Source organism: Osmerus mordax, chromosome 25 (genome assembly GCF_038355195.1).
Source record: "Osmerus mordax isolate fOsmMor3 chromosome 25, fOsmMor3.pri, whole genome shotgun sequence".
Classification (NCBI taxonomy): domain Eukaryota; kingdom Metazoa; phylum Chordata; class Actinopteri; order Osmeriformes; family Osmeridae; genus Osmerus; species Osmerus mordax.
The window spans coordinates 9,284,802-9,306,932 of NC_090074.1; the positions used below are offsets into that span (position 1 = coordinate 9,284,802).

The window sequence follows — 22,131 nt, forward strand, 5'->3', positions numbered from 1 at the left end:
AATGAAAAATGGAAGGAAACGCTGGGAGACGTTTGCCAAAACTCCCCATGAAGAAGAGGAGGAGGAGCGGCCATAGTAATAACTCTTCCTGTGATCTGTCAACGGGAGTTTGGGAAACAAAGACAACGACTCTGGTGGGACTCAAACCCACAACCTTTGAATGGCTTTTCTTTGCCCTGCCTAGAAGTGATGGCATGACTCACTTTGAGGAAGCAATCAGAGCTTGATTTTGCCAGTTCTGTAAAAGAGTGAGCTCTCACAGCGTCCGCAATTAAGAATTTTTTTTCCCAATGGAGGGCCACCCATAATGACCGCTGACCCCGACGTGATTTGAACACACAACCTTCTGATCTGGAGTCAGACGCGCTACCGTTGCGCCACGAGGCCTGTGTGCATGTAAGGAGGCAACACTCGGACGTGGACTCTGATGTGCAAACGCTGTGCCGCAAAGTGCGCTGAGAGTACCAACTATGGCGTGAACGCCATCAGGATTGACGTCCCAATGGACGTCGCCAAGCTTCTCCTGGGATTCAACAAGATTACTTTAGTGCCTGTGCAACACTGCCTGAACGATTCCACAGAAGAAGTCCCCAAAAACGCAATTCTAATTGCAACCTGGCTGAGATCACGCAGACTAGAGACAGCTGCAGGGGTCACGAGACAGTCTCGTGACCCCTGCAGCTGTTCCTTGAAACCAATCTCATAACAAGTTCAAAATCAAACTCGTTCATACGATCCATATTGACCTTACATGAACAAATTCATTGTCAAAGACATTTTGACGGGTGCGTGCTCACTAATGTTGACGATTGGCAAAGTATTTCTATTCTTCAACGAGCAAACCCCGCTACACTTGCCAGGGATTCGCCATACGTTCCTTAAGGGTTTGTGTGGGCGAGGAGATTTACATGCGGAAGTTCCACAAAATACTCTGAGTTTTCTGTGCTTCCAGAGCCTGTATAGCTCAGTCGGCAGAGCATCAGACTTTTAATCTGAGGGTCCAGGGTTCAAGTCCCTGTTCGGGCGGCGTGTGTTCAAACCTTGTCGGAGCGGCCTGCCACTGTCTCTCTTATATACCTCACTTTGAGGAAACAATGGAAGCTTTTAATCTGAGGGTCCAGCGTTCAAGTCCCTGCGTGAGCTGTGTGTTCAAACTACACAGCGTGACTTATGGCACGCAGCAACCCTTGTCTCTGTTGCACGCCTTACTTTGAGACAAAGAATGCAAAAAGCCAGCTGTCACAAAGATTTCCGCTGACACTTAAGTTCCCTGACCGGGAATCGAACCCTGAATGTTCTGACACCTGAAGATGAGGACCAAGTTGCAAAACTAAGCGAGTCAAAGGCAGAGATTTCAACTGACCCTTAGGTTCCCTGACCGGGAATCGAACCCGGGCCGCGGCGGTGAAAGCGCCGAATCCTAGCCACTAGACCACCAGGGAGACTCTTAAAAGAGGATTGCCTCAGCAAGGGCCTTTTTTCTTGCGTGTCTGAACTGGAGGATGGGAGATTGCATGCCTTCCTCGCAAATAAAACCCCCCACTCGCTCACCCTTCGATAGCTCAGTTGGTAGAGCGGAGGACTGTAGGTCAAAAGCGGTTAGAAATCCTTAGGTCGCTGGTTCAAATCCGGCTCGAAGGAGGGATGTTTTGGCCTAAAAATGTGGCCTATCTGGCGACAATGCAGCTCTCACAGCAGGGAGACCCCCCATTTTAAGAGAGGTCTCAAAACAGGTTTCCCTGACCGGGAATCGAACCCGGGCCGCGGCGGTGAGAGCGCCGAATCCTAGCCACTAGACCACCAGGGAGAGCTTGGCTTCCTCTGCTCGCTGTCAAAGATACATTTTACATTTACATTTAGTCATTTAGCAGACGCTCTTATCCAGAGCGACTTACAGTAAGTACAGGGACATTCCCCCCGAGGCAAGTAGGGTGAAGTGCCTTGCCCAAGGACACAACGTCATTCGGCAGAGCCAGGGATCGAACCAGCAACCTTCTGATTACTAGTCCGATTCCCTCCGATTCCCTCACCCCTCAGCCACCTGAAGATGAGGACCAAGTTGCAAAACTAAGCGAGTCAAAGGCAGAGATTTCAACTGACCCTTAGGTTCCCTGACCGGGAATCGAACCCGGGCCGCGGCGGTGAAAGCGCCGAATCCTAGCCACTAGACCACCAGGGAGACTTTTAAAAGTGGATTGCCTCAGCAAGGGCTTTTTTTCTTGCGTGTCTGAACTGGAGGATGGGAGATTGCATGCCTTCCTCGCAAATAAAACCTCCCACTCCCTCACCCTTCGATAGCTCAGTTGGTAGAGCGGAGGACTGTAGGTCAAAAGCGGTTAGAAATCCTTAGGTCGCTGGTTCAAATCCGGCTCGAAGGAGGAATGTTTTGGCCTAAAAATGTGGCCTATCTGGCGACAATGCAGCTCTCACAGCAGGGAGACCCCCCATTTTAAGAGAGGTCTCAAAACAGGTTTCCCTGACCGGGAATCGAACCCGGGCCGCGGCGGTGAGAGCGCCGAATCCTAGCCACTAGACCACCAGGGAGAGCTTGGCTTCCTCTGCTCGCTGTCAAAGATACATTTTACATTTACATTTAGTCATTTAGCAGACGCTCTTATCCAGAGCGACTTACAGTAAGTACAGGGACATTCCCCCCGAGGCAAGTAGGGTGAAGTGCCTTGCCCAAGGACACAACGTCATTCGGCAGAGCCAGGGATCGAACCAGCAACCTTCTGATTACTAGTCCGATTCCCTCCGATTCCCTCACCCCTCAGCCACCTGAAGATGAGGACCGAGTTGCAAAACTAAGCGAGTCAAAGGCAGAGATTTCAACTGACCCTTAAGTTCCCTGACCGGGAATCGAACCCGGGCCGCGGCGGTGAAAGCGCCGAATCCTAGCCACTAGACCACCAGGGAGACTTTTAAAAGAGGATTGCCTCAGCAAGGGCTTTTTTTCTTGCGTGTCTGAACTGGAGGATGGGAGATTGCATGCCTTCCTCGCAAATAAAACCTCCCACTCCCTCACCCTTCGATAGCTCAGTTGGTAGAGCGGAGGACTGTAGGTCAAAAGCGGTTAGAAATCCTTAGGTCGCTGGTTCAAATCCGGCTCGAAGGAGGAATGTTTTGGCCTAAAAATGTGGCCTCTCTGGCGACAATGCAACAAGGCTGCTCTCACAGAAGGGAGACCCCCATTTTAAGAGAGATCTCAAAACAGGTTTCCCTGACCAGGAATCGAACCCGGGCCGCGGCGGTGAGAGCGCCGAATCCTAGCCACTAGACCACCAGGGAGACTCTTAAAAGAGGATTGCCTCAGCAAGGGCTTTTTTTCTTGCGTGTCTGAACTGGAGGATGGGAGATTGCATGCCTTCCTCGCAAATAAAACCTCGTACTCGCTCACCCTTCGATAGCTCAGTTGGTAGAGCGGAGGACTGTAGGTCAAAAGCGGTTAGAAATCCTTAGGTCGCTGGTTCAAATCCGGCTCGAAGGAGGGATGTTTTGGCCTAAAAATGTGGCCTATCTGGCGTCAATGCAGCTCTCACAGCAGGGACACCCCCATTTTAAGAGAGGTCTCAAAACAGGTTTCCCTGACCGGGAATCGAACCCGGGCCGCGGCGGTGAGAGCGCCGAATCCTAGCCACTAGACCACCAGGGAGAGCTTGGCTTCCTCTTGGGCCAAAAAAGGCACCGCTGAGATTTGAACTCAGGATCTCCTGTTTACTAGACAGGCGCTTTGACCAACTAAGCCACGGCGCCTTGCTTAATGCTCCATGACGGGCTCAGGCTGCTGTGTTCTCTTTGGGTAGGTGCTTTGAGCTGGGGTCTACAGCGTCTTTGAAAGACACCTCCGAAGGTTATGCCCAGCATGCAGCAAAGCCTCTCAAGGCACCAGAATGAAGAGATTTTCCAGCTTCTTCGACTCTGATGGCGGTATAGCTCATTGTCACACAGGCAGGACCCACAACAGAAGTAAACAAGAAAACACTCGTCCCTGGGTGGGCTCGAACCACCATCCTTTCGGTTAACAGCCGAACGCGCTAACCAATTGCGCCACAGAGACCCTGTCTCCGCAGAACCATGAATGAAAAATGGAAGGAAACGCTGGGAGACGTTTGCCAAAACTCCCCATGAAGAAGAGGAGGAGGAGCGGCCATAGTAATAACTCTTCCTGTGATCTGTCAACGGGAGTTTGGGAAACAAAGACAACGACTCTGGTGGGACTCAAACCCACAACCTTTGAATGGCTTTTCTTTGCCCTGCCTAGAAGTGATGGCATGACTCACTTTGAGGAAGCAATCAGAGCTTGATTTTGCCAGTTCTGTAAAAGAGTGAGCTCTCACAGCGTCCGCAATTAAGAATTTTTTTTCCCAATGGAGGGCCACCCATAATGACCGCTGACCCCGACGTGATTTGAACACACAACCTTCTGATCTGGAGTCAGACGCGCTACCGTTGCGCCACGAGGCCTGTGTGCATGTAAGGAGGCAACACTCGGACGTGGACTCTGATGTGCAAACGCTGTGCCGCAAAGTGCGCTGAGAGTACCAACTATGGCGTGAACGCCATCAGGATTGACGTCCCAATGGACGTCGCCAAGCTTCTCCTGGGATTCAACAAGATTACTTTAGTGCCTGTGCAACACTGCCTGAACGATTCCACAGAAGAAGTCCCCAAAAACGCAATTCTAATTGCAACCTGGCTGAGATCACGCAGACTAGAGACAGCTGCAGGGGTCACGAGACAGTCTCGTGACCCCTGCAGCTGTTCCTTGAAACCAATCTCATAACAAGTTCAAAATCAAACTCGTTCATACGATCCATATTGACCTTACATGAACAAATTCATTGTCAAAGACATTTTGACGGGTGCGTGCTCACTAATGTTGACGATTGGCAAAGTATTTCTATTCTTCAACGAGCAAACCCCGCTACACTTGCCAGGGATTCGCCATACGTTCCTTAAGGGTTTGTGTGGGCGAGGAGATTTACATGCGGAAGTTCCACAAAATACTCTGAGTTTTCTGTGCTTCCAGAGCCTGTATAGCTCAGTCGGCAGAGCATCAGACTTTTAATCTGAGGGTCCAGGGTTCAAGTCCCTGTTCGGGCGGCGTGTGTTCAAACCTTGTCGGAGCGGCCTGCCATTGTCTCTCTTATATACCTCACTTTGAGGAAACAATGGAAGCTTTTAATCTGAGGGTCCAGCGTTCAAGTCCCTGCGTGAGCTGTGTGTTCAAACTACACAGCGTGACTTATGGCACGCAGCAACCCTTGTCTCTGTTGCACGCCTTACTTTGAGACAAAGAATGCAAAAAGCCAGCTGTCACAAAGATTTCCGCTGACACTTAAGTTCCCTGACCGGGAATCGAACCCTGAATGTTCTGACACCTGAAGATGAGGACCAAGTTGCAAAACTAAGCGAGTCAAAGGCAGAGATTTCAACTGACCCTTAGGTTCCCTGACCGGGAATCGAACCCGGGCCGCGGCGGTGAAAGCGCCGAATCCTAGCCACTAGACCACCAGGGAGACTCTTAAAAGAGGATTGCCTCAGCAAGGGCTTTTTTTCTTGCGTGTCTGAACTGGAGGATGGGAGATTGCATGCCTTCCTCGCAAATAAAACCCCCCACTCGCTCACCCTTCGATAGCTCAGTTGGTAGAGCGGAGGACTGTAGGTCAAAAGCGGTTAGAAATCCTTAGGTCGCTGGTTCAAATCCGGCTCGAAGGAGGGATGTTTTGGCCTAAAAATGTGGCCTATCTGGCGACAATGCAGCTCTCACAGCAGGGAGACCCCCCATTTTAAGAGAGGTCTCAAAACAGGTTTCCCTGACCGGGAATCGAACCCGGGCCGCGGCGGTGAGAGCGCCGAATCCTAGCCACTAGACCACCAGGGAGAGCTTGGCTTCCTCTGCTCGCTGTCAAAGATACATTTTACATTTACATTTAGTCATTTAGCAGACGCTCTTATCCAGAGCGACTTACAGTAAGTACAGGGACATTCCCCCCGAGGCAAGTAGGGTGAAGTGCCTTGCCCAAGGACACAACGTCATTCGGCAGAGCCAGGGATCGAACCAGCAACCTTCTGATTACTAGTCCGATTCCCTCCGATTCCCTCACCCCTCAGCCACCTGAAGATGAGGACCGAGTTGCAAAACTAAGCGAGTCAAAGGCAGAGATTTCAACTGACCCTTAAGTTCCCTGACCGGGAATCGAACCCGGGCCGCGGCGGTGAAAGCGCCGAATCCTAGCCACTAGACCACCAGGGAGACTTTTAAAAGAGGATTGCCTCAGCAAGGGCTTTTTTTCTTGCGTGTCTGAACTGGAGGATGGGAGATTGCATGCCTTCCTCGCAAATAAAACCTCCTACTCGCTCACCCTTCGATAGCTCAGTTGGTAGAGCGGAGGACTGTAGGTCAAAAGCGGTTAGAAATCCTTAGGTCGCTGGTTCAAATCCGGCTCGAAGGAGGGATGTTTTGGCCTAAAAATGTGGCCTATCTGGCGTCAATGCAGCTCTCACAGCAGGGACACCCCCATTTTAAGAGAGGTCTCAAAACAGGTTTCCCTGACCGGGAATCGAACCCGGGCCGCGGCGGTGAGAGCGCCGAATCCTAGCCACTAGACCACCAGGGAGAGCTTGGCTTCCTCTTGGGCCAAAAAAGGCACCGCTGAGATTTGAACTCAGGATCTCCTGTTTACTAGACAGGCGCTTTGACCAACTAAGCCACGGCGCCTTGCTTAATGCTCCATGACGGGCTCAGGCTGCTGTGTTCTCTTTGGGTAGGTGCTTTGAGCTGGGGTCTACAGCGTCTTTGAAAGACACCTCCGAAGGTTATGCCCAGCATGCAGCAAAGCCTCTCAAGGCACCAGAATGAAGAGATTTTCCAGCTTCTTCGACTCTGATGGCGGTATAGCTCATTGTCACACAGGCAGGACCCACAACAGAAGTAAACAAGAAAACACTCGTCCCTGGGTGGGCTCGAACCACCATCCTTTCGGTTAACAGCCGAACGCGCTAACCAATTGCGCCACAGAGACCCTGTCTCCGCAGAACCATGAATGAAAAATGGAAGGAAACGCTGGGAGACGTTTGCCAAAACTCCCCATGAAGAAGAGGAGGAGGAGCGGCCATAGTAATAACTCTTCCTGTGATCTGTCAACGGGAGTTTGGGAAACAAAGACAACGACTCTGGTGGGACTCAAACCCACAACCTTTGAATGGCTTTTCTTTGCCCTGCCTAGAAGTGATGGCATGACTCACTTTGAGGAAGCAATCAGAGCTTGATTTTGCCAGTTCTGTAAAAGAGTGAGCTCTCACAGCGTCCGCAATTAAGAATTTTTTTTCCCAATGGAGGGCCACCCATAATGACCGCTGACCCCGACGTGATTTGAACACACAACCTTCTGATCTGGAGTCAGACGCGCTACCGTTGCGCCACGAGGCCTGTGTGCATGTAAGGAGGCAACACTCGGACGTGGACTCTGATGTGCAAACGCTGTGCCGCAAAGTGCGCTGAGAGTACCAACTATGGCGTGAACGCCATCAGGATTGACGTCCCAATGGACGTCGCCAAGCTTCTCCTGGGATTCAACAAGATTACTTTAGTGCCTGTGCAACACTGCCTGAACGATTCCACAGAAGAAGTCCCCAAAAACGCAATTCTAATTGCAACCTGGCTGAGATCACGCAGACTAGAGACAGCTGCAGGGGTCACGAGACAGTCTCGTGACCCCTGCAGCTGTTCCTTGAAACCAATCTCATAACAAGTTCAAAATCAAACTCGTTCATACGATCCATATTGACCTTACATGAACAAATTCATTGTCAAAGACATTTTGACGGGTGCGTGCTCACTAATGTTGACGATTGGCAAAGTATTTCTATTCTTCAACGAGCAAACCCCGCTACACTTGCCAGGGATTCGCCATACGTTCCTTAAGGGTTTGTGTGGGCGAGGAGATTTACATGCGGAAGTTCCACAAAATACTCTGAGTTTTCTGTGCTTCCAGAGCCTGTATAGCTCAGTCGGCAGAGCATCAGACTTTTAATCTGAGGGTCCAGGGTTCAAGTCCCTGTTCGGGCGGCGTGTGTTCAAACCTTGTCGGAGCGGCCTGCCATTGTCTCTCTTATATACCTCACTTTGAGGAAACAATGGAAGCTTTTAATCTGAGGGTCCAGCGTTCAAGTCCCTGCGTGAGCTGTGTGTTCAAACTACACAGCGTGACTTATGGCACGCAGCAACCCTTGTCTCTGTTGCACGCCTTACTTTGAGACAAAGAATGCAAAAAGCCAGCTGTCACAAAGATTTCCGCTGACACTTAAGTTCCCTGACCGGGAATCGAACCCTGAATGTTCTGACACCTGAAGATGAGGACCAAGTTGCAAAACTAAGCGAGTCAAAGGCAGAGATTTCAACTGACCCTTAGGTTCCCTGACCGGGAATCGAACCCGGGCCGCGGCGGTGAAAGCGCCGAATCCTAGCCACTAGACCACCAGGGAGACTCTTAAAAGAGGATTGCCTCAGCAAGGGCTTTTTTTCTTGCGTGTCTGAACTGGAGGATGGGAGATTGCATGCCTTCCTCGCAAATAAAACCCCCCACTCGCTCACCCTTCGATAGCTCAGTTGGTAGAGCGGAGGACTGTAGGTCAAAAGCGGTTAGAAATCCTTAGGTCGCTGGTTCAAATCCGGCTCGAAGGAGGGATGTTTTGGCCTAAAAATGTGGCCTATCTGGCGACAATGCAGCTCTCACAGCAGGGAGACCCCCCATTTTAAGAGAGGTCTCAAAACAGGTTTCCCTGACCGGGAATCGAACCCGGGCCGCGGCGGTGAGAGCGCCGAATCCTAGCCACTAGACCACCAGGGAGAGCTTGGCTTCCTCTGCTCGCTGTCAAAGATACATTTTACATTTACATTTAGTCATTTAGCAGACGCTCTTATCCAGAGCGACTTACAGTAAGTACAGGGACATTCCCCCCGAGGCAAGTAGGGTGAAGTGCCTTGCCCAAGGACACAACGTCATTCGGCAGAGCCAGGGATCGAACCAGCAACCTTCTGATTACTAGTCCGATTCCCTCCGATTCCCTCACCCCTCAGCCACCTGAAGATGAGGACCAAGTTGCAAAACTAAGCGAGTCAAAGGCAGAGATTTCAACTGACCCTTAAGTTCCCTGACCGGGAATCGAACCCGGGCCGCGGCGGTGAAAGCGCCGAATCCTAGCCACTAGACCACCAGGGAGACTTTTAAAAGAGGATTGCCTCAGCAAGGGCTTTTTTTCTTGCGTGTCTGAACTGGAGGATGGGAGATTGCATGCCTTCCTCGCAAATAAAACCTCCCACTCCCTCACCCTTCGATAGCTCAGTTGGTAGAGCGGAGGACTGTAGGTCAAAAGCGGTTAGAAATCCTTAGGTCGCTGGTTCAAATCCGGCTCGAAGGAGGAATGTTTTGGCCTAAAAATGTGGCCTCTCTGGCGACAATGCAACAAGGCTGCTCTCACAGAAGGGAGACCCCCATTTTAAGAGAGATCTCAAAACAGGTTTCCCTGACCAGGAATCGAACCCGGGCCGCGGCGGTGAGAGCGCCGAATCCTAGCCACTAGACCACCAGGGAGACTCTTAAAAGAGGATTGCCTCAGCAAGGGCTTTTTTTCTTGCGTGTCTGAACTGGAGGATGGGAGATTGCATGCCTTCCTCGCAAATAAAACCTCCTACTCGCTCACCCTTCGATAGCTCAGTTGGTAGAGCGGAGGACTGTAGGTCAAAAGCGGTTAGAAATCCTTAGGTCGCTGGTTCAAATCCGGCTCGAAGGAGGGATGTTTTGGCCTAAAAATGTGGCCTATCTGGCGTCAATGCAGCTCTCACAGCAGGGACACCCCCATTTTAAGAGAGGTCTCAAAACAGGTTTCCCTGACCGGGAATCGAACCCGGGCCGCGGCGGTGAGAGCGCCGAATCCTAGCCACTAGACCACCAGGGAGAGCTTGGCTTCCTCTTGGGCCAAAAAAGGCACCGCTGAGATTTGAACTCAGGATCTCCTGTTTACTAGACAGGCGCTTTGACCAACTAAGCCACGGCGCCTTGCTTAATGCTCCACGACGGGCTCAGGCTGCTGTGTTCTCTTTGGGTAGGTGCTTTGAGCTGGGGTCTACAGCGTCTTTGAAAGACACCTCCGAAGGTTATGCCCAGCATGCAGCAAAGCCTCTCAAGGCACCAGAATGAAGAGATTTTCCAGCTTCTTCGACTCTGATGGCGGTATAGCTCATTGTCACACAGGCAGGACCCACAACAGAAGTAAACAAGAAAACACTCGTCCCTGGGTGGGCTCGAACCACCATCCTTTCGGTTAACAGCCGAACGCGCTAACCAATTGCGCCACAGAGACCCTGTCTCCGCAGAACCATGAATGAAAAATGGAAGGAAACGCTGGGAGACGTTTGCCAAAACTCCCCATGAAGAAGAGGAGGAGGAGCGGCCATAGTAATAACTCTTCCTGTGATCTGTCAACGGGAGTTTGGGAAACAAAGACAACGACTCTGGTGGGACTCAAACCCACAACCTTTGAATGGCTTTTCTTTGCCCTGCCTAGAAGTGATGGCATGACTCACTTTGAGGAAGCAATCAGAGCTTGATTTTGCCAGTTCTGTAAAAGAGTGAGCTCTCACAGCGTCCGCAATTAAGAATTTTTTTTCCCAATGGAGGGCCACCCATAATGACCGCTGACCCCGACGTGATTTGAACACACAACCTTCTGATCTGGAGTCAGACGCGCTACCGTTGCGCCACGAGGCCTGTGTGCATGTAAGGAGGCAACACTCGGACGTGGACTCTGATGTGCAAACGCTGTGCCGCAAAGTGCGCTGAGAGTACCAACTATGGCGTGAACGCCATCAGGATTGACGTCCCAATGGACGTCGCCAAGCTTCTCCTGGGATTCAACAAGATTACTTTAGTGCCTGTGCAACACTGCCTGAACGATTCCACAGAAGAAGTCCCCAAAAACGCAATTCTAATTGCAACCTGGCTGAGATCACGCAGACTAGAGACAGCTGCAGGGGTCACGAGACAGTCTCGTGACCCCTGCAGCTGTTCCTTGAAACCAATCTCATAACAAGTTCAAAATCAAACTCGTTCATACGATCCATATTGACCTTACATGAACAAATTCATTGTCAAAGACATTTTGACGGGTGCGTGCTCACTAATGTTGACGATTGGCAAAGTATTTCTATTCTTCAACGAGCAAACCCCGCTACACTTGCCAGGGATTCGCCATACGTTCCTTAAGGGTTTGTGTGGGCGAGGAGATTTACATGCGGAAGTTCCACAAAATACTCTGAGTTTTCTGTGCTTCCAGAGCCTGTATAGCTCAGTCGGCAGAGCATCAGACTTTTAATCTGAGGGTCCAGGGTTCAAGTCCCTGTTCGGGCGGCGTGTGTTCAAACCTTGTCGGAGCGGCCTGCCATTGTCTCTCTTATATACCTCACTTTGAGGAAACAATGGAAGCTTTTAATCTGAGGGTCCAGCGTTCAAGTCCCTGCGTGAGCTGTGTGTTCAAACTACACAGCGTGACTTATGGCACGCAGCAACCCTTGTCTCTGTTGCACGCCTTACTTTGAGACAAAGAATGCAAAAAGCCAGCTGTCACAAAGATTTCCGCTGACACTTAAGTTCCCTGACCGGGAATCGAACCCTGAATGTTCTGACACCTGAAGATGAGGACCAAGTTGCAAAACTAAGCGAGTCAAAGGCAGAGATTTCAACTGACCCTTAGGTTCCCTGACCGGGAATCGAACCCGGGCCGCGGCGGTGAAAGCGCCGAATCCTAGCCACTAGACCACCAGGGAGACTCTTAAAAGAGGATTGCCTCAGCAAGGGCTTTTTTTCTTGCGTGTCTGAACTGGAGGATGGGAGATTGCATGCCTTCCTCGCAAATAAAACCCCCCACTCGCTCACCCTTCGATAGCTCAGTTGGTAGAGCGGAGGACTGTAGGTCAAAAGCGGTTAGAAATCCTTAGGTCGCTGGTTCAAATCCGGCTCGAAGGAGGGATGTTTTGGCCTAAAAATGTGGCCTATCTGGCGACAATGCAGCTCTCACAGCAGGGAGACCCCCCATTTTAAGAGAGGTCTCAAAACAGGTTTCCCTGACCGGGAATCGAACCCGGGCCGCGGCGGTGAGAGCGCCGAATCCTAGCCACTAGACCACCAGGGAGAGCTTGGCTTCCTCTGCTCGCTGTCAAAGATACATTTTACATTTACATTTAGTCATTTAGCAGACGCTCTTATCCAGAGCGACTTACAGTAAGTACAGGGACATTCCCCCCGAGGCAAGTAGGGTGAAGTGCCTTGCCCAAGGACACAACGTCATTCGGCAGAGCCAGGGATCGAACCAGCAACCTTCTGATTACTAGTCCGATTCCCTCCGATTCCCTCACCCCTCAGCCACCTGAAGATGAGGACCGAGTTGCAAAACTAAGCGAGTCAAAGGCAGAGATTTCAACTGACCCTTAAGTTCCCTGACCGGGAATCGAACCCGGGCCGCGGCGGTGAAAGCGCCGAATCCTAGCCACTAGACCACCAGGGAGACTTTTAAAAGAGGATTGCCTCAGCAAGGGCTTTTTTTCTTGCGTGTCTGAACTGGAGGATGGGAGATTGCATGCCTTCCTCGCAAATAAAACCTCCCACTCCCTCACCCTTCGATAGCTCAGTTGGTAGAGCGGAGGACTGTAGGTCAAAAGCGGTTAGAAATCCTTAGGTCGCTGGTTCAAATCCGGCTCGAAGGAGGAATGTTTTGGCCTAAAAATGTGGCCTCTCTGGCGACAATGCAACAAGGCTGCTCTCACAGAAGGGAGACCCCCATTTTAAGAGAGATCTCAAAACAGGTTTCCCTGACCAGGAATCGAACCCGGGCCGCGGCGGTGAGAGCGCCGAATCCTAGCCACTAGACCACCAGGGAGACTCTTAAAAGAGGATTGCCTCAGCAAGGGCTTTTTTTCTTGCGTGTCTGAACTGGAGGATGGGAGATTGCATGCCTTCCTCGCAAATAAAACCTCCTACTCGCTCACCCTTCGATAGCTCAGTTGGTAGAGCGGAGGACTGTAGGTCAAAAGCGGTTAGAAATCCTTAGGTCGCTGGTTCAAATCCGGCTCGAAGGAGGGATGTTTTGGCCTAAAAATGTGGCCTATCTGGCGTCAATGCAGCTCTCACAGCAGGGACACCCCCATTTTAAGAGAGGTCTCAAAACAGGTTTCCCTGACCGGGAATCGAACCCGGGCCGCGGCGGTGAGAGCGCCGAATCCTAGCCACTAGACCACCAGGGAGAGCTTGGCTTCCTCTTGGGCCAAAAAAGGCACCGCTGAGATTTGAACTCAGGATCTCCTGTTTACTAGACAGGCGCTTTGACCAACTAAGCCACGGCGCCTTGCTTAATGCTCCATGACGGGCTCAGGCTGCTGTGTTCTCTTTGGGTAGGTGCTTTGAGCTGGGGTCTACAGCGTCTTTGAAAGACACCTCCGAAGGTTATGCCCAGCATGCAGCAAAGCCTCTCAAGGCACCAGAATGAAGAGATTTTCCAGCTTCTTCGACTCTGATGGCGGTATAGCTCATTGTCACACAGGCAGGACCCACAACAGAAGTAAACAAGAAAACACTCGTCCCTGGGTGGGCTCGAACCACCATCCTTTCGGTTAACAGCCGAACGCGCTAACCAATTGCGCCACAGAGACCCTGTCTCCGCAGAACCATGAATGAAAAATGGAAGGAAACGCTGGGAGACGTTTGCCAAAACTCCCCATGAAGAAGAGGAGGAGGAGCGGCCATAGTAATAACTCTTCCTGTGATCTGTCAACGGGAGTTTGGGAAACAAAGACAACGACTCTGGTGGGACTCAAACCCACAACCTTTGAATGGCTTTTCTTTGCCCTGCCTAGAAGTGATGGCATGACTCACTTTGAGGAAGCAATCAGAGCTTGATTTTGCCAGTTCTGTAAAAGAGTGAGCTCTCACAGCGTCCGCAATTAAGAATTTTTTTTCCCAATGGAGGGCCACCCATAATGACCGCTGACCCCGACGTGATTTGAACACACAACCTTCTGATCTGGAGTCAGACGCGCTACCGTTGCGCCACGAGGCCTGTGTGCATGTAAGGAGGCAACACTCGGACGTGGACTCTGATGTGCAAACGCTGTGCCGCAAAGTGCGCTGAGAGTACCAACTATGGCGTGAACGCCATCAGGATTGACGTCCCAATGGACGTCGCCAAGCTTCTCCTGGGATTCAACAAGATTACTTTAGTGCCTGTGCAACACTGCCTGAACGATTCCACAGAAGAAGTCCCCAAAAACGCAATTCTAATTGCAACCTGGCTGAGATCACGCAGACTAGAGACAGCTGCAGGGGTCACGAGACAGTCTCGTGACCCCTGCAGCTGTTCCTTGAAACCAATCTCATAACAAGTTCAAAATCAAACTCGTTCATACGATCCATATTGACCTTACATGAACAAATTCATTGTCAAAGACATTTTGACGGGTGCGTGCTCACTAATGTTGACGATTGGCAAAGTATTTCTATTCTTCAACGAGCAAACCCCGCTACACTTGCCAGGGATTCGCCATACGTTCCTTAAGGGTTTGTGTGGGCGAGGAGATTTACATGCGGAAGTTCCACAAAATACTCTGAGTTTTCTGTGCTTCCAGAGCCTGTATAGCTCAGTCGGCAGAGCATCAGACTTTTAATCTGAGGGTCCAGGGTTCAAGTCCCTGTTCGGGCGGCGTGTGTTCAAACCTTGTCGGAGCGGCCTGCCATTGTCTCTCTTATATACCTCACTTTGAGGAAACAATGGAAGCTTTTAATCTGAGGGTCCAGCGTTCAAGTCCCTGCGTGAGCTGTGTGTTCAAACTACACAGCGTGACTTATGGCACGCAGCAACCCTTGTCTCTGTTGCACGCCTTACTTTGAGACAAAGAATGCAAAAAGCCAGCTGTCACAAAGATTTCCGCTGACACTTAAGTTCCCTGACCGGGAATCGAACCCTGAATGTTCTGACACCTGAAGATGAGGACCAAGTTGCAAAACTAAGCGAGTCAAAGGCAGAGATTTCAACTGACCCTTAGGTTCCCTGACCGGGAATCGAACCCGGGCCGCGGCGGTGAAAGCGCCGAATCCTAGCCACTAGACCACCAGGGAGACTCTTAAAAGAGGATTGCCTCAGCAAGGGCTTTTTTTCTTGCGTGTCTGAACTGGAGGATGGGAGATTGCATGCCTTCCTCGCAAATAAAACCCCCCACTCGCTCACCCTTCGATAGCTCAGTTGGTAGAGCGGAGGACTGTAGGTCAAAAGCGGTTAGAAATCCTTAGGTCGCTGGTTCAAATCCGGCTCGAAGGAGGGATGTTTTGGCCTAAAAATGTGGCCTATCTGGCGACAATGCAGCTCTCACAGCAGGGAGACCCCCCATTTTAAGAGAGGTCTCAAAACAGGTTTCCCTGACCGGGAATCGAACCCGGGCCGCGGCGGTGAGAGCGCCGAATCCTAGCCACTAGACCACCAGGGAGAGCTTGGCTTCCTCTGCTCGCTGTCAAAGATACATTTTACATTTACATTTAGTCATTTAGCAGACGCTCTTATCCAGAGCGACTTACAGTAAGTACAGGGACATTCCCCCCGAGGCAAGTAGGGTGAAGTGCCTTGCCCAAGGACACAACGTCATTCGGCAGAGCCAGGGATCGAACCAGCAACCTTCTGATTACTAGTCCGATTCCCTCCGATTCCCTCACCCCTCAGCCACCTGAAGATGAGGACCGAGTTGCAAAACTAAGCGAGTCAAAGGCAGAGATTTCAACTGACCCTTAAGTTCCCTGACCGGGAATCGAACCCGGGCCGCGGCGGTGAAAGCGCCGAATCCTAGCCACTAGACCACCAGGGAGACGTTTAAAAGAGGATTGCCTCAGCAAGGGCTTTTTTTCTTGCGTGTCTGAACTGGAGGATGGGAGATTGCATGCCTTCCTCGCAAATAAAACCTCCCACTCCCTCACCCTTCGATAGCTCAGTTGGTAGAGCGGAGGACTGTAGGTCAAAAGCGGTTAGAAATCCTTAGGTCGCTGGTTCAAATCCGGCTCGAAGGAGGAATGTTTTGGCCTAAAAATGTGGCCTCTCTGGCGACAATGCAACAAGGCTGCTCTCACAGAAGGGAGACCCCCATTTTAAGAGAGATCTCAAAACAGGTTTCCCTGACCAGGAATCGAACCCGGGCCGCGGCGGTGAGAGCGCCGAATCCTAGCCACTAGACCACCAGGGAGACTCTTAAAAGAGGATTGCCTCAGCAAGGGTTTTTTTTCTTGCGTGTCTGAACTGGAGGATGGGAGATTGCATGCCTTCCTCGCAAATAAAACCTCCTACTCGCTCACCCTTCGATAGCTCAGTTGGTAGAGCGGAGGACTGTAGGTCAAAAGCGGTTAGAAATCCTTAGGTCGCTGGTTCAAATCCGGCTCGAAGGAGGGATGTTTTGGCCTAAAAATGTGGCCTATCTGGCGTCAATGCAGCTCTCACAGCAGGGACACCCCCATTTTAAGAGAGGTCTCAAAACAGGTTTCCCTGACCGGGAATCGAACCCGGGCCGCGGCGGTGAGAGCGCCGAATCCTAGCCACTAGACCACCAGGGAGAGCTTGGCTTCCTCTTGGGCCAAAAAAGGCACCGCTGAGATTTGAACTCAGGATCTCCTGTTTACTAGACAGGCGCTTTGACCAACTAAGCCACGGCGCCTTGCTTAATGCTCCACGACGGGCTCAGGCTGCTGTGTTCTCTTTGGGTAGGTGCTTTGAGCTGGGGTCTACAGCGTCTTTGAAAGACACCTCCGAAGGTTATGCCCAGCATGCAGCAAAGCCTCTCAAGGCACCAGAATGAAGAGATTTTCCAGCTTCTTCGACTCTGATGGCGGTATAGCTCATTGTCACACAGGCAGGACCCACAACAGAAGTAAACAAGAAAACACTCGTCCCTGGGTGGGCTCGAACCACCATCCTTTCGGTTAACAGCCGAACGCGCTAACCAATTGCGCCACAGAGACCCTGTCTCCGCAGAACCATGAATGAAAAATGGAAGGAAACGCTGGGAGACGTTTGCCAAAACTCCCCATGAAGAAGAGGAGGAGGAGCGGCCATAGTAATAACTCTTCCTGTGATCTGTCAACGGGAGTTTGGGAAACAAAGACAACGACTCTGGTGGGACTCAAACCCACAACCTTTGAATGGCTTTTCTTTGCCCTGCCTAGAAGTGATGGCATGACTCACTTTGAGGAAGCAATCAGAGCTTGATTTTGCCAGTTCTGTAAAAGAGTGAGCTCTCACAGCGTCCGCAATTAAGAATTTTTTTTCCCAATGGAGGGCCACCCATAATGACCGCTGACCCCGACGTGATTTGAACACACAACCTTCTGATCTGGAGTCAGACGCGCTACCGTTGCGCCACGAGGCCTGTGTGCATGTAAGGAGGCAACACTCGGACGTGGACTCTGATGTGCAAACGCTGTGCCGCAAAGTGCGCTGAGAGTACCAACTATGGCGTGAACGCCATCAGGATTGACGTCCCAATGGACGTCGCCAAGCTTCTCCTGGGATTCAACAAGATTACTTTAGTGCCTGTGCAACACTGCCTGAACGATTCCACAGAAGAAGTCCCCAAAAACGCAATTCTAATTGCAACCTGGCTGAGATCACGCAGACTAGAGACAGCTGCAGGGGTCACGAGACAGTCTCGTGACCCCTGCAGCTGTTCCTTGAAACCAATCTCATAACAAGTTCAAAATCAAACTCGTTCATACGATCCATATTGACCTTACATGAACAAATTCATTGTCAAAGACATTTTGACGGGTGCGTGCTCACTAATGTTGACGATTGGCAAAGTATTTCTATTCTTCAACGAGCAAACCCCGCTACACTTGCCAGGGATTCGCCATACGTTCCTTAAGGGTTTGTGTGGGCGAGGAGATTTACATGCGGAAGTTCCACAAAATACTCTGAGTTTTCTGTGCTTCCAGAGCCTGTATAGCTCAGTCGGCAGAGCATCAGACTTTTAATCTGAGGGTCCAGGGTTCAAGTCCCTGTTCGGGCGGCGTGTGTTCAAACCTTGTCGGAGCGGCCTGCCATTGTCTCTCTTATATACCTCACTTTGAGGAAACAATGGAAGCTTTTAATCTGAGGGTCCAGCGTTCAAGTCCCTGCGTGAGCTGTGTGTTCAAACTACACAGCATGACTTATGGCACGCAGCAACCCTTGTCTCTGTTGCACGCCTTACTTTGAGACAAAGAATGCAAAAAGCCAGCTGTCACAAAGATTTCCGCTGACACTTAAGTTCCCTGACCGGGAATCGAACCCTGAATGTTCTGACACCTGAAGATGAGGACCAAGTTGCAAAACTAAGCGAGTCAAAGGCAGAGATTTCAACTGACCCTTAGGTTCCCTGACCGGGAATCGAACCCGGGCCGCGGCGGTGAAAGCGCCGAATCCTAGCCACTAGACCACCAGGGAGACTCTTAAAAGAGGATTGCCTCAGCAAGGGCTTTTTTTCTTGCGTGTCTGAACTGGAGGATGGGAGATTGCATGCCTTCCTCGCAAATAAAACCCCCCACTCGCTCACCCTTCGATAGCTCAGTTGGTAGAGCGGAGGACTGTAGGTCAAAAGCGGTTAGAAATCCTTAGGTCGCTGGTTCAAATCCGGCTCGAAGGAGGGATGTTTTGGCCTAAAAATGTGGCCTATCTGGCGACAATGCAGCTCTCACAGCAGGGAGACCCCCCATTTTAAGAGAGGTCTCAAAACAGGTTTCCCTGACCGGGAATCGAACCCGGGCCGCAGCGGTGAGAGCGCCGAATCCTAGCCACTAGACCACCAGGGAGAGCTTGGCTTCCTCTGCTCGCTGTCAAAGATACATTTTACATTTACATTTAGTCATTTAGCAGACGCTCTTATCCAGAGCGACTTACAGTAAGTACAGGGACATTCCCCCCGAGGCAAGTAGGGTGAAGTGCCTTGCCCAAGGACACAACGTCATTCGGCAGAGCCAGGGATCGAACCAGCAACCTTCTGATTACTAGTCCGATTCCCTCCGATTCCCTCACCCCTCAGCCACCTGAAGATGAGGACCGAGTTGCAAAACTAAGCGAGTCAAAGGCAGAGATTTCAACTGACCCTTAAGTTCCCTGACCGGGAATCGAACCCGGGCCGCGGCGGTGAAAGCGCCGAATCCTAGCCACTAGACCACCAGGGAGACTTTTAAAAGAGGATTGCCTCAGCAAGGGCTTTTTTTCTTGCGTGTCTGAACTGGAGGATGGGAGATTGCATGCCTTCCTCGCAAATAAAACCTCCCACTCCCTCACCCTTCGATAGCTCAGTTGGTAGAGCGGAGGACTGTAGGTCAAAAGCGGTTAGAAATCCTTAGGTCGCTGGTTCAAATCCGGCTCGAAGGAGGAATGTTTTGGCCTAAAAATGTGGCCTCTCTGGCGACAATGCAACAAGGCTGCTCTCACAGAAGGGAGACCCCCATTTTAAGAGAGATCTCAAAACAGGTTTCCCTGACCAGGAATCGAACCCGGGCCGCGGCGGTGAGAGCGCCGAATCCTAGCCACTAGACCACCAGGGAGACTCTTAAAAGAGGATTGCCTCAGCAAGGGCTTTTTTTCTTGCGTGTCTGAACTGGAGGATGGGAGATTGCATGCCTTCCTCGCAAATAAAACCTCCTACTCGCTCACCCTTCGATAGCTCAGTTGGTAGAGCGGAGGACTGTAGGTCAAAAGCGGTTAGAAATCCTTAGGTCGCTGGTTCAAATCCGGCTCGAAGGAGGGATGTTTTGGCCTAAAAATGTGGCCTATCTGGCGTCAATGCAGCTCTCACAGCAGGGACACCCCCATTTTAAGAGAGGTCTCAAAACAGGTTTCCCTGACCGGGAATCGAACCCGGGCCGCGGCGGTGAGAGCGCCGAATCCTAGCCACTAGACCACCAGGGAGAGCTTGGCTTCCTCTTGGGCCAAAAAAGGCACCGCTGAGATTTGAACTCAGGATCTCCTGTTTACTAGACAGGCGCTTTGACCAACTAAGCCACGGCGCCTTGCTTAATGCTCCATGACGGGCTCAGGCTGCTGTGTTCTCTTTGGGTAGGTGCTTTGAGCTGGGGTCTACAGCGTCTTTGAAAGACACCTCCGAAGGTTATGCCCAGCATGCAGCAAAGCCTCTCAAGGCACCAGAATGAAGAGATTTTCCAGCTTCTTCGACTCTGATGGCGGTATAGCTCATTGTCACACAGGCAGGACCCACAACAGAAGTAAACAAGAAAACACTCGTCCCTGGGTGGGCTCGAACCACCATCCTTTCGGTTAACAGCCGAACGCGCTAACCAATTGCGCCACAGAGACCCTGTCTCCGCAGAACCATGAATGAAAAATGGAAGGAAACGCTGGGAGACGTTTGCCAAAACTCCCCATGAAGAAGAGGAGGAGGAGCGGCCATAGTAATAACTCTTCCTGTGATCTGTCAACGGGAGTTTGGGAAACAAAGACAACGACTCTGGTGGGACTCAAACCCACAACCTTTGAATGGCTTTTCTTTGCCCTGCCTAGAAGTGATGGCATGACTCACTTTGAGGAAGCAATCAGAGCTTGATTTTGCCAGTTCTGTAAAAGAGTGAGCTCTCACAGCGTCCGCAATTAAGAATTTTTTTTCCCAATGGAGGGCCACCCATAATGACCGCTGACCCCGACGTGATTTGAACACACAACCTTCTGATCTGGAGTCAGACGCGCTACCGTTGCGCCACGAGGCCTGTGTGCATGTAAGGAGGCAACACTCGGACGTGGACTCTGATGTGCAAACGCTGTGCCGCAAAGTGCGCTGAGAGTACCAACTATGGCGTGAACGCCATCAGGATTGACGTCCCAATGGACGTCGCCAAGCTTCTCCTGGGATTCAACAAGATTACTTTAGTGCCTGTGCAACACTGCCTGAACGATTCCACAGAAGAAGTCCCCAAAAACGCAATTCTAATTGCAACCTGGCTGAGATCACGCAGACTAGAGACAGCTGCAGGGGTCACGAGACAGTCTCGTGACCCCTGCAGCTGTTCCTTGAAACCAATCTCATAACAAGTTCAAAATCAAACTCGTTCATACGATCCATATTGACCTTACATGAACAAATTCATTGTCAAAGACATTTTGACGGGTGCGTGCTCACTAATGTTGACGATTGGCAAAGTATTTCTATTCTTCAACGAGCAAACCCCGCTACACTTGCCAGGGATTCGCCATACGTTCCTTAAGGGTTTGTGTGGGCGAGGAGATTTACATGCGGAAGTTCCACAAAATACTCTGAGTTTTCTGTGCTTCCAGAGCCTGTATAGCTCAGTCGGCAGAGCATCAGACTTTTAATCTGAGGGTCCAGGGTTCAAGTCCCTGTTCGGGCGGCGTGTGTTCAAACCTTGTCGGAGCGGCCTGCCATTGTCTCTCTTATATACCTCACTTTGAGGAAACAATGGAAGCTTTTAATCTGAGGGTCCAGCGTTCAAGTCCCTGCGTGAGCTGTGTGTTCAAACTACACAGCATGACTTATGGCACGCAGCAACCCTTGTCTCTGTTGCACGCCTTACTTTGAGACAAAGAATGCAAAAAGCCAGCTGTCACAAAGATTTCCGCTGACACTTAAGTTCCCTGACCGGGAATCGAACCCTGAATGTTCTGACACCTGAAGATGAGGACCAAGTTGCAAAACTAAGCGAGTCAAAGGCAGAGATTTCAACTGACCCTTAGGTTCCCTGACCGGGAATCGAACCCGGGCCGCGGCGGTGAAAGCGCCGAATCCTAGCCACTAGACCACCAGGGAGACTCTTAAAAGAGGATTGCCTCAGCAAGGGCTTTTTTTCTTGCGTGTCTGAACTGGAGGATGGGAGATTGCATGCCTTCCTCGCATATAAAACCCCCCACTCGCTCACCCTTCGATAGCTCAGTTGGTAGAGCGGAGGACTGTAGGTCAAAAGCGGTTAGAAATCCTTAGGTCGCTGGTTCAAATCCGGCTCGAAGGAGGGATGTTTTGGCCTAAAAATGTGGCCTATCTGGCGACAATGCAGCTCTCACAGCAGGGAGACCCCCCATTTTAAGAGAGGTCTC

General features: G+C 51.1%; 71 non-coding genes across 71 annotated transcripts; 26 read left to right on the top strand and 45 right to left on the bottom strand.

Moving 5' to 3' along the window:
- Window positions 1-315: 315 nt before the first annotated feature.
- On the bottom strand, window positions 316-387 carry trnaw-cca (transfer RNA tryptophan (anticodon CCA)). Its single transcript has one exon. It is a non-coding gene; the product is annotated as a tRNA-Trp (tRNA).
- Window positions 388-953: 566 nt separating this feature from the next.
- trnak-uuu (transfer RNA lysine (anticodon UUU)) lies at window positions 954-1,026 on the top strand. Its single transcript has one exon. It is a non-coding gene; the product is annotated as a tRNA-Lys (tRNA).
- A 344-nt stretch (window positions 1,027-1,370) lies between these two features.
- trnae-uuc (transfer RNA glutamic acid (anticodon UUC)) lies at window positions 1,371-1,442 on the bottom strand. The gene has a single exon. It is a non-coding gene; the product is annotated as a tRNA-Glu (tRNA).
- A 109-nt stretch (window positions 1,443-1,551) lies between these two features.
- trnay-gua (transfer RNA tyrosine (anticodon GUA)) lies at window positions 1,552-1,641 on the top strand. The gene is given in 2 exon segments: window positions 1,552-1,588; window positions 1,606-1,641. It is a non-coding gene; the product is annotated as a tRNA-Tyr (tRNA).
- A 94-nt stretch (window positions 1,642-1,735) lies between these two features.
- On the bottom strand, window positions 1,736-1,807 carry trnae-cuc (transfer RNA glutamic acid (anticodon CUC)). Its single transcript has one exon. It is a non-coding gene; the product is annotated as a tRNA-Glu (tRNA).
- Window positions 1,808-2,107: 300 nt separating this feature from the next.
- On the bottom strand, window positions 2,108-2,179 carry trnae-uuc (transfer RNA glutamic acid (anticodon UUC)). The gene has a single exon. It is a non-coding gene; the product is annotated as a tRNA-Glu (tRNA).
- Window positions 2,180-2,288: 109 nt separating this feature from the next.
- trnay-gua (transfer RNA tyrosine (anticodon GUA)) lies at window positions 2,289-2,378 on the top strand. The gene is given in 2 exon segments: window positions 2,289-2,325; window positions 2,343-2,378. It is a non-coding gene; the product is annotated as a tRNA-Tyr (tRNA).
- A 94-nt stretch (window positions 2,379-2,472) lies between these two features.
- trnae-cuc (transfer RNA glutamic acid (anticodon CUC)) lies at window positions 2,473-2,544 on the bottom strand. The gene has a single exon. It is a non-coding gene; the product is annotated as a tRNA-Glu (tRNA).
- Window positions 2,545-2,844: 300 nt separating this feature from the next.
- On the bottom strand, window positions 2,845-2,916 carry trnae-uuc (transfer RNA glutamic acid (anticodon UUC)). The gene has a single exon. It is a non-coding gene; the product is annotated as a tRNA-Glu (tRNA).
- Window positions 2,917-3,025: 109 nt separating this feature from the next.
- On the top strand, window positions 3,026-3,115 carry trnay-gua (transfer RNA tyrosine (anticodon GUA)). Its single transcript is given in 2 exon segments — window positions 3,026-3,062; window positions 3,080-3,115. It is a non-coding gene; the product is annotated as a tRNA-Tyr (tRNA).
- Window positions 3,116-3,397: 282 nt separating this feature from the next.
- trnay-gua (transfer RNA tyrosine (anticodon GUA)) lies at window positions 3,398-3,487 on the top strand. The gene is given in 2 exon segments: window positions 3,398-3,434; window positions 3,452-3,487. It is a non-coding gene; the product is annotated as a tRNA-Tyr (tRNA).
- A 93-nt stretch (window positions 3,488-3,580) lies between these two features.
- trnae-cuc (transfer RNA glutamic acid (anticodon CUC)) lies at window positions 3,581-3,652 on the bottom strand. Its single transcript has one exon. It is a non-coding gene; the product is annotated as a tRNA-Glu (tRNA).
- A 27-nt stretch (window positions 3,653-3,679) lies between these two features.
- trnat-agu (transfer RNA threonine (anticodon AGU)) lies at window positions 3,680-3,753 on the bottom strand. The gene has a single exon. It is a non-coding gene; the product is annotated as a tRNA-Thr (tRNA).
- A 230-nt stretch (window positions 3,754-3,983) lies between these two features.
- trnan-guu (transfer RNA asparagine (anticodon GUU)) lies at window positions 3,984-4,057 on the bottom strand. Its single transcript has one exon. It is a non-coding gene; the product is annotated as a tRNA-Asn (tRNA).
- Window positions 4,058-4,392: 335 nt separating this feature from the next.
- Window positions 4,393-4,464, bottom strand: trnaw-cca (transfer RNA tryptophan (anticodon CCA)). Its single transcript has one exon. It is a non-coding gene; the product is annotated as a tRNA-Trp (tRNA).
- A 566-nt stretch (window positions 4,465-5,030) lies between these two features.
- trnak-uuu (transfer RNA lysine (anticodon UUU)) lies at window positions 5,031-5,103 on the top strand. Its single transcript has one exon. It is a non-coding gene; the product is annotated as a tRNA-Lys (tRNA).
- A 344-nt stretch (window positions 5,104-5,447) lies between these two features.
- Window positions 5,448-5,519, bottom strand: trnae-uuc (transfer RNA glutamic acid (anticodon UUC)). The gene has a single exon. It is a non-coding gene; the product is annotated as a tRNA-Glu (tRNA).
- Window positions 5,520-5,628: 109 nt separating this feature from the next.
- On the top strand, window positions 5,629-5,718 carry trnay-gua (transfer RNA tyrosine (anticodon GUA)). Its single transcript is given in 2 exon segments — window positions 5,629-5,665; window positions 5,683-5,718. It is a non-coding gene; the product is annotated as a tRNA-Tyr (tRNA).
- Window positions 5,719-5,812: 94 nt separating this feature from the next.
- Window positions 5,813-5,884, bottom strand: trnae-cuc (transfer RNA glutamic acid (anticodon CUC)). Its single transcript has one exon. It is a non-coding gene; the product is annotated as a tRNA-Glu (tRNA).
- A 300-nt stretch (window positions 5,885-6,184) lies between these two features.
- Window positions 6,185-6,256, bottom strand: trnae-uuc (transfer RNA glutamic acid (anticodon UUC)). Its single transcript has one exon. It is a non-coding gene; the product is annotated as a tRNA-Glu (tRNA).
- Window positions 6,257-6,365: 109 nt separating this feature from the next.
- trnay-gua (transfer RNA tyrosine (anticodon GUA)) lies at window positions 6,366-6,455 on the top strand. The gene is given in 2 exon segments: window positions 6,366-6,402; window positions 6,420-6,455. It is a non-coding gene; the product is annotated as a tRNA-Tyr (tRNA).
- Window positions 6,456-6,548: 93 nt separating this feature from the next.
- trnae-cuc (transfer RNA glutamic acid (anticodon CUC)) lies at window positions 6,549-6,620 on the bottom strand. The gene has a single exon. It is a non-coding gene; the product is annotated as a tRNA-Glu (tRNA).
- Window positions 6,621-6,647: 27 nt separating this feature from the next.
- On the bottom strand, window positions 6,648-6,721 carry trnat-agu (transfer RNA threonine (anticodon AGU)). The gene has a single exon. It is a non-coding gene; the product is annotated as a tRNA-Thr (tRNA).
- A 230-nt stretch (window positions 6,722-6,951) lies between these two features.
- On the bottom strand, window positions 6,952-7,025 carry trnan-guu (transfer RNA asparagine (anticodon GUU)). The gene has a single exon. It is a non-coding gene; the product is annotated as a tRNA-Asn (tRNA).
- Window positions 7,026-7,360: 335 nt separating this feature from the next.
- Window positions 7,361-7,432, bottom strand: trnaw-cca (transfer RNA tryptophan (anticodon CCA)). The gene has a single exon. It is a non-coding gene; the product is annotated as a tRNA-Trp (tRNA).
- Window positions 7,433-7,998: 566 nt separating this feature from the next.
- On the top strand, window positions 7,999-8,071 carry trnak-uuu (transfer RNA lysine (anticodon UUU)). Its single transcript has one exon. It is a non-coding gene; the product is annotated as a tRNA-Lys (tRNA).
- Window positions 8,072-8,415: 344 nt separating this feature from the next.
- On the bottom strand, window positions 8,416-8,487 carry trnae-uuc (transfer RNA glutamic acid (anticodon UUC)). Its single transcript has one exon. It is a non-coding gene; the product is annotated as a tRNA-Glu (tRNA).
- A 109-nt stretch (window positions 8,488-8,596) lies between these two features.
- On the top strand, window positions 8,597-8,686 carry trnay-gua (transfer RNA tyrosine (anticodon GUA)). Its single transcript is given in 2 exon segments — window positions 8,597-8,633; window positions 8,651-8,686. It is a non-coding gene; the product is annotated as a tRNA-Tyr (tRNA).
- A 94-nt stretch (window positions 8,687-8,780) lies between these two features.
- On the bottom strand, window positions 8,781-8,852 carry trnae-cuc (transfer RNA glutamic acid (anticodon CUC)). Its single transcript has one exon. It is a non-coding gene; the product is annotated as a tRNA-Glu (tRNA).
- A 300-nt stretch (window positions 8,853-9,152) lies between these two features.
- Window positions 9,153-9,224, bottom strand: trnae-uuc (transfer RNA glutamic acid (anticodon UUC)). Its single transcript has one exon. It is a non-coding gene; the product is annotated as a tRNA-Glu (tRNA).
- A 109-nt stretch (window positions 9,225-9,333) lies between these two features.
- On the top strand, window positions 9,334-9,423 carry trnay-gua (transfer RNA tyrosine (anticodon GUA)). Its single transcript is given in 2 exon segments — window positions 9,334-9,370; window positions 9,388-9,423. It is a non-coding gene; the product is annotated as a tRNA-Tyr (tRNA).
- Window positions 9,424-9,705: 282 nt separating this feature from the next.
- Window positions 9,706-9,795, top strand: trnay-gua (transfer RNA tyrosine (anticodon GUA)). Its single transcript is given in 2 exon segments — window positions 9,706-9,742; window positions 9,760-9,795. It is a non-coding gene; the product is annotated as a tRNA-Tyr (tRNA).
- A 93-nt stretch (window positions 9,796-9,888) lies between these two features.
- Window positions 9,889-9,960, bottom strand: trnae-cuc (transfer RNA glutamic acid (anticodon CUC)). Its single transcript has one exon. It is a non-coding gene; the product is annotated as a tRNA-Glu (tRNA).
- Window positions 9,961-9,987: 27 nt separating this feature from the next.
- On the bottom strand, window positions 9,988-10,061 carry trnat-agu (transfer RNA threonine (anticodon AGU)). The gene has a single exon. It is a non-coding gene; the product is annotated as a tRNA-Thr (tRNA).
- Window positions 10,062-10,291: 230 nt separating this feature from the next.
- Window positions 10,292-10,365, bottom strand: trnan-guu (transfer RNA asparagine (anticodon GUU)). The gene has a single exon. It is a non-coding gene; the product is annotated as a tRNA-Asn (tRNA).
- A 335-nt stretch (window positions 10,366-10,700) lies between these two features.
- On the bottom strand, window positions 10,701-10,772 carry trnaw-cca (transfer RNA tryptophan (anticodon CCA)). Its single transcript has one exon. It is a non-coding gene; the product is annotated as a tRNA-Trp (tRNA).
- A 566-nt stretch (window positions 10,773-11,338) lies between these two features.
- On the top strand, window positions 11,339-11,411 carry trnak-uuu (transfer RNA lysine (anticodon UUU)). The gene has a single exon. It is a non-coding gene; the product is annotated as a tRNA-Lys (tRNA).
- A 344-nt stretch (window positions 11,412-11,755) lies between these two features.
- On the bottom strand, window positions 11,756-11,827 carry trnae-uuc (transfer RNA glutamic acid (anticodon UUC)). The gene has a single exon. It is a non-coding gene; the product is annotated as a tRNA-Glu (tRNA).
- A 109-nt stretch (window positions 11,828-11,936) lies between these two features.
- On the top strand, window positions 11,937-12,026 carry trnay-gua (transfer RNA tyrosine (anticodon GUA)). The gene is given in 2 exon segments: window positions 11,937-11,973; window positions 11,991-12,026. It is a non-coding gene; the product is annotated as a tRNA-Tyr (tRNA).
- Window positions 12,027-12,120: 94 nt separating this feature from the next.
- trnae-cuc (transfer RNA glutamic acid (anticodon CUC)) lies at window positions 12,121-12,192 on the bottom strand. Its single transcript has one exon. It is a non-coding gene; the product is annotated as a tRNA-Glu (tRNA).
- A 300-nt stretch (window positions 12,193-12,492) lies between these two features.
- On the bottom strand, window positions 12,493-12,564 carry trnae-uuc (transfer RNA glutamic acid (anticodon UUC)). The gene has a single exon. It is a non-coding gene; the product is annotated as a tRNA-Glu (tRNA).
- A 109-nt stretch (window positions 12,565-12,673) lies between these two features.
- On the top strand, window positions 12,674-12,763 carry trnay-gua (transfer RNA tyrosine (anticodon GUA)). The gene is given in 2 exon segments: window positions 12,674-12,710; window positions 12,728-12,763. It is a non-coding gene; the product is annotated as a tRNA-Tyr (tRNA).
- A 282-nt stretch (window positions 12,764-13,045) lies between these two features.
- On the top strand, window positions 13,046-13,135 carry trnay-gua (transfer RNA tyrosine (anticodon GUA)). The gene is given in 2 exon segments: window positions 13,046-13,082; window positions 13,100-13,135. It is a non-coding gene; the product is annotated as a tRNA-Tyr (tRNA).
- A 93-nt stretch (window positions 13,136-13,228) lies between these two features.
- Window positions 13,229-13,300, bottom strand: trnae-cuc (transfer RNA glutamic acid (anticodon CUC)). The gene has a single exon. It is a non-coding gene; the product is annotated as a tRNA-Glu (tRNA).
- A 27-nt stretch (window positions 13,301-13,327) lies between these two features.
- trnat-agu (transfer RNA threonine (anticodon AGU)) lies at window positions 13,328-13,401 on the bottom strand. Its single transcript has one exon. It is a non-coding gene; the product is annotated as a tRNA-Thr (tRNA).
- Window positions 13,402-13,631: 230 nt separating this feature from the next.
- Window positions 13,632-13,705, bottom strand: trnan-guu (transfer RNA asparagine (anticodon GUU)). Its single transcript has one exon. It is a non-coding gene; the product is annotated as a tRNA-Asn (tRNA).
- A 335-nt stretch (window positions 13,706-14,040) lies between these two features.
- Window positions 14,041-14,112, bottom strand: trnaw-cca (transfer RNA tryptophan (anticodon CCA)). Its single transcript has one exon. It is a non-coding gene; the product is annotated as a tRNA-Trp (tRNA).
- A 566-nt stretch (window positions 14,113-14,678) lies between these two features.
- trnak-uuu (transfer RNA lysine (anticodon UUU)) lies at window positions 14,679-14,751 on the top strand. Its single transcript has one exon. It is a non-coding gene; the product is annotated as a tRNA-Lys (tRNA).
- Window positions 14,752-15,095: 344 nt separating this feature from the next.
- Window positions 15,096-15,167, bottom strand: trnae-uuc (transfer RNA glutamic acid (anticodon UUC)). Its single transcript has one exon. It is a non-coding gene; the product is annotated as a tRNA-Glu (tRNA).
- A 109-nt stretch (window positions 15,168-15,276) lies between these two features.
- On the top strand, window positions 15,277-15,366 carry trnay-gua (transfer RNA tyrosine (anticodon GUA)). The gene is given in 2 exon segments: window positions 15,277-15,313; window positions 15,331-15,366. It is a non-coding gene; the product is annotated as a tRNA-Tyr (tRNA).
- Window positions 15,367-15,460: 94 nt separating this feature from the next.
- On the bottom strand, window positions 15,461-15,532 carry trnae-cuc (transfer RNA glutamic acid (anticodon CUC)). Its single transcript has one exon. It is a non-coding gene; the product is annotated as a tRNA-Glu (tRNA).
- A 300-nt stretch (window positions 15,533-15,832) lies between these two features.
- trnae-uuc (transfer RNA glutamic acid (anticodon UUC)) lies at window positions 15,833-15,904 on the bottom strand. The gene has a single exon. It is a non-coding gene; the product is annotated as a tRNA-Glu (tRNA).
- A 109-nt stretch (window positions 15,905-16,013) lies between these two features.
- On the top strand, window positions 16,014-16,103 carry trnay-gua (transfer RNA tyrosine (anticodon GUA)). The gene is given in 2 exon segments: window positions 16,014-16,050; window positions 16,068-16,103. It is a non-coding gene; the product is annotated as a tRNA-Tyr (tRNA).
- A 282-nt stretch (window positions 16,104-16,385) lies between these two features.
- Window positions 16,386-16,475, top strand: trnay-gua (transfer RNA tyrosine (anticodon GUA)). Its single transcript is given in 2 exon segments — window positions 16,386-16,422; window positions 16,440-16,475. It is a non-coding gene; the product is annotated as a tRNA-Tyr (tRNA).
- A 93-nt stretch (window positions 16,476-16,568) lies between these two features.
- On the bottom strand, window positions 16,569-16,640 carry trnae-cuc (transfer RNA glutamic acid (anticodon CUC)). The gene has a single exon. It is a non-coding gene; the product is annotated as a tRNA-Glu (tRNA).
- Window positions 16,641-16,667: 27 nt separating this feature from the next.
- trnat-agu (transfer RNA threonine (anticodon AGU)) lies at window positions 16,668-16,741 on the bottom strand. Its single transcript has one exon. It is a non-coding gene; the product is annotated as a tRNA-Thr (tRNA).
- A 230-nt stretch (window positions 16,742-16,971) lies between these two features.
- Window positions 16,972-17,045, bottom strand: trnan-guu (transfer RNA asparagine (anticodon GUU)). The gene has a single exon. It is a non-coding gene; the product is annotated as a tRNA-Asn (tRNA).
- A 335-nt stretch (window positions 17,046-17,380) lies between these two features.
- trnaw-cca (transfer RNA tryptophan (anticodon CCA)) lies at window positions 17,381-17,452 on the bottom strand. Its single transcript has one exon. It is a non-coding gene; the product is annotated as a tRNA-Trp (tRNA).
- Window positions 17,453-18,018: 566 nt separating this feature from the next.
- Window positions 18,019-18,091, top strand: trnak-uuu (transfer RNA lysine (anticodon UUU)). The gene has a single exon. It is a non-coding gene; the product is annotated as a tRNA-Lys (tRNA).
- A 344-nt stretch (window positions 18,092-18,435) lies between these two features.
- Window positions 18,436-18,507, bottom strand: trnae-uuc (transfer RNA glutamic acid (anticodon UUC)). Its single transcript has one exon. It is a non-coding gene; the product is annotated as a tRNA-Glu (tRNA).
- A 109-nt stretch (window positions 18,508-18,616) lies between these two features.
- On the top strand, window positions 18,617-18,706 carry trnay-gua (transfer RNA tyrosine (anticodon GUA)). Its single transcript is given in 2 exon segments — window positions 18,617-18,653; window positions 18,671-18,706. It is a non-coding gene; the product is annotated as a tRNA-Tyr (tRNA).
- Window positions 18,707-19,172: 466 nt separating this feature from the next.
- Window positions 19,173-19,244, bottom strand: trnae-uuc (transfer RNA glutamic acid (anticodon UUC)). Its single transcript has one exon. It is a non-coding gene; the product is annotated as a tRNA-Glu (tRNA).
- A 109-nt stretch (window positions 19,245-19,353) lies between these two features.
- trnay-gua (transfer RNA tyrosine (anticodon GUA)) lies at window positions 19,354-19,443 on the top strand. Its single transcript is given in 2 exon segments — window positions 19,354-19,390; window positions 19,408-19,443. It is a non-coding gene; the product is annotated as a tRNA-Tyr (tRNA).
- A 282-nt stretch (window positions 19,444-19,725) lies between these two features.
- On the top strand, window positions 19,726-19,815 carry trnay-gua (transfer RNA tyrosine (anticodon GUA)). The gene is given in 2 exon segments: window positions 19,726-19,762; window positions 19,780-19,815. It is a non-coding gene; the product is annotated as a tRNA-Tyr (tRNA).
- Window positions 19,816-19,908: 93 nt separating this feature from the next.
- Window positions 19,909-19,980, bottom strand: trnae-cuc (transfer RNA glutamic acid (anticodon CUC)). Its single transcript has one exon. It is a non-coding gene; the product is annotated as a tRNA-Glu (tRNA).
- A 27-nt stretch (window positions 19,981-20,007) lies between these two features.
- On the bottom strand, window positions 20,008-20,081 carry trnat-agu (transfer RNA threonine (anticodon AGU)). The gene has a single exon. It is a non-coding gene; the product is annotated as a tRNA-Thr (tRNA).
- A 230-nt stretch (window positions 20,082-20,311) lies between these two features.
- On the bottom strand, window positions 20,312-20,385 carry trnan-guu (transfer RNA asparagine (anticodon GUU)). The gene has a single exon. It is a non-coding gene; the product is annotated as a tRNA-Asn (tRNA).
- Window positions 20,386-20,720: 335 nt separating this feature from the next.
- trnaw-cca (transfer RNA tryptophan (anticodon CCA)) lies at window positions 20,721-20,792 on the bottom strand. The gene has a single exon. It is a non-coding gene; the product is annotated as a tRNA-Trp (tRNA).
- A 566-nt stretch (window positions 20,793-21,358) lies between these two features.
- On the top strand, window positions 21,359-21,431 carry trnak-uuu (transfer RNA lysine (anticodon UUU)). The gene has a single exon. It is a non-coding gene; the product is annotated as a tRNA-Lys (tRNA).
- Window positions 21,432-21,775: 344 nt separating this feature from the next.
- Window positions 21,776-21,847, bottom strand: trnae-uuc (transfer RNA glutamic acid (anticodon UUC)). Its single transcript has one exon. It is a non-coding gene; the product is annotated as a tRNA-Glu (tRNA).
- A 109-nt stretch (window positions 21,848-21,956) lies between these two features.
- On the top strand, window positions 21,957-22,046 carry trnay-gua (transfer RNA tyrosine (anticodon GUA)). Its single transcript is given in 2 exon segments — window positions 21,957-21,993; window positions 22,011-22,046. It is a non-coding gene; the product is annotated as a tRNA-Tyr (tRNA).
- The last annotated feature ends 85 nt before the right edge of the window (window positions 22,047-22,131 follow it).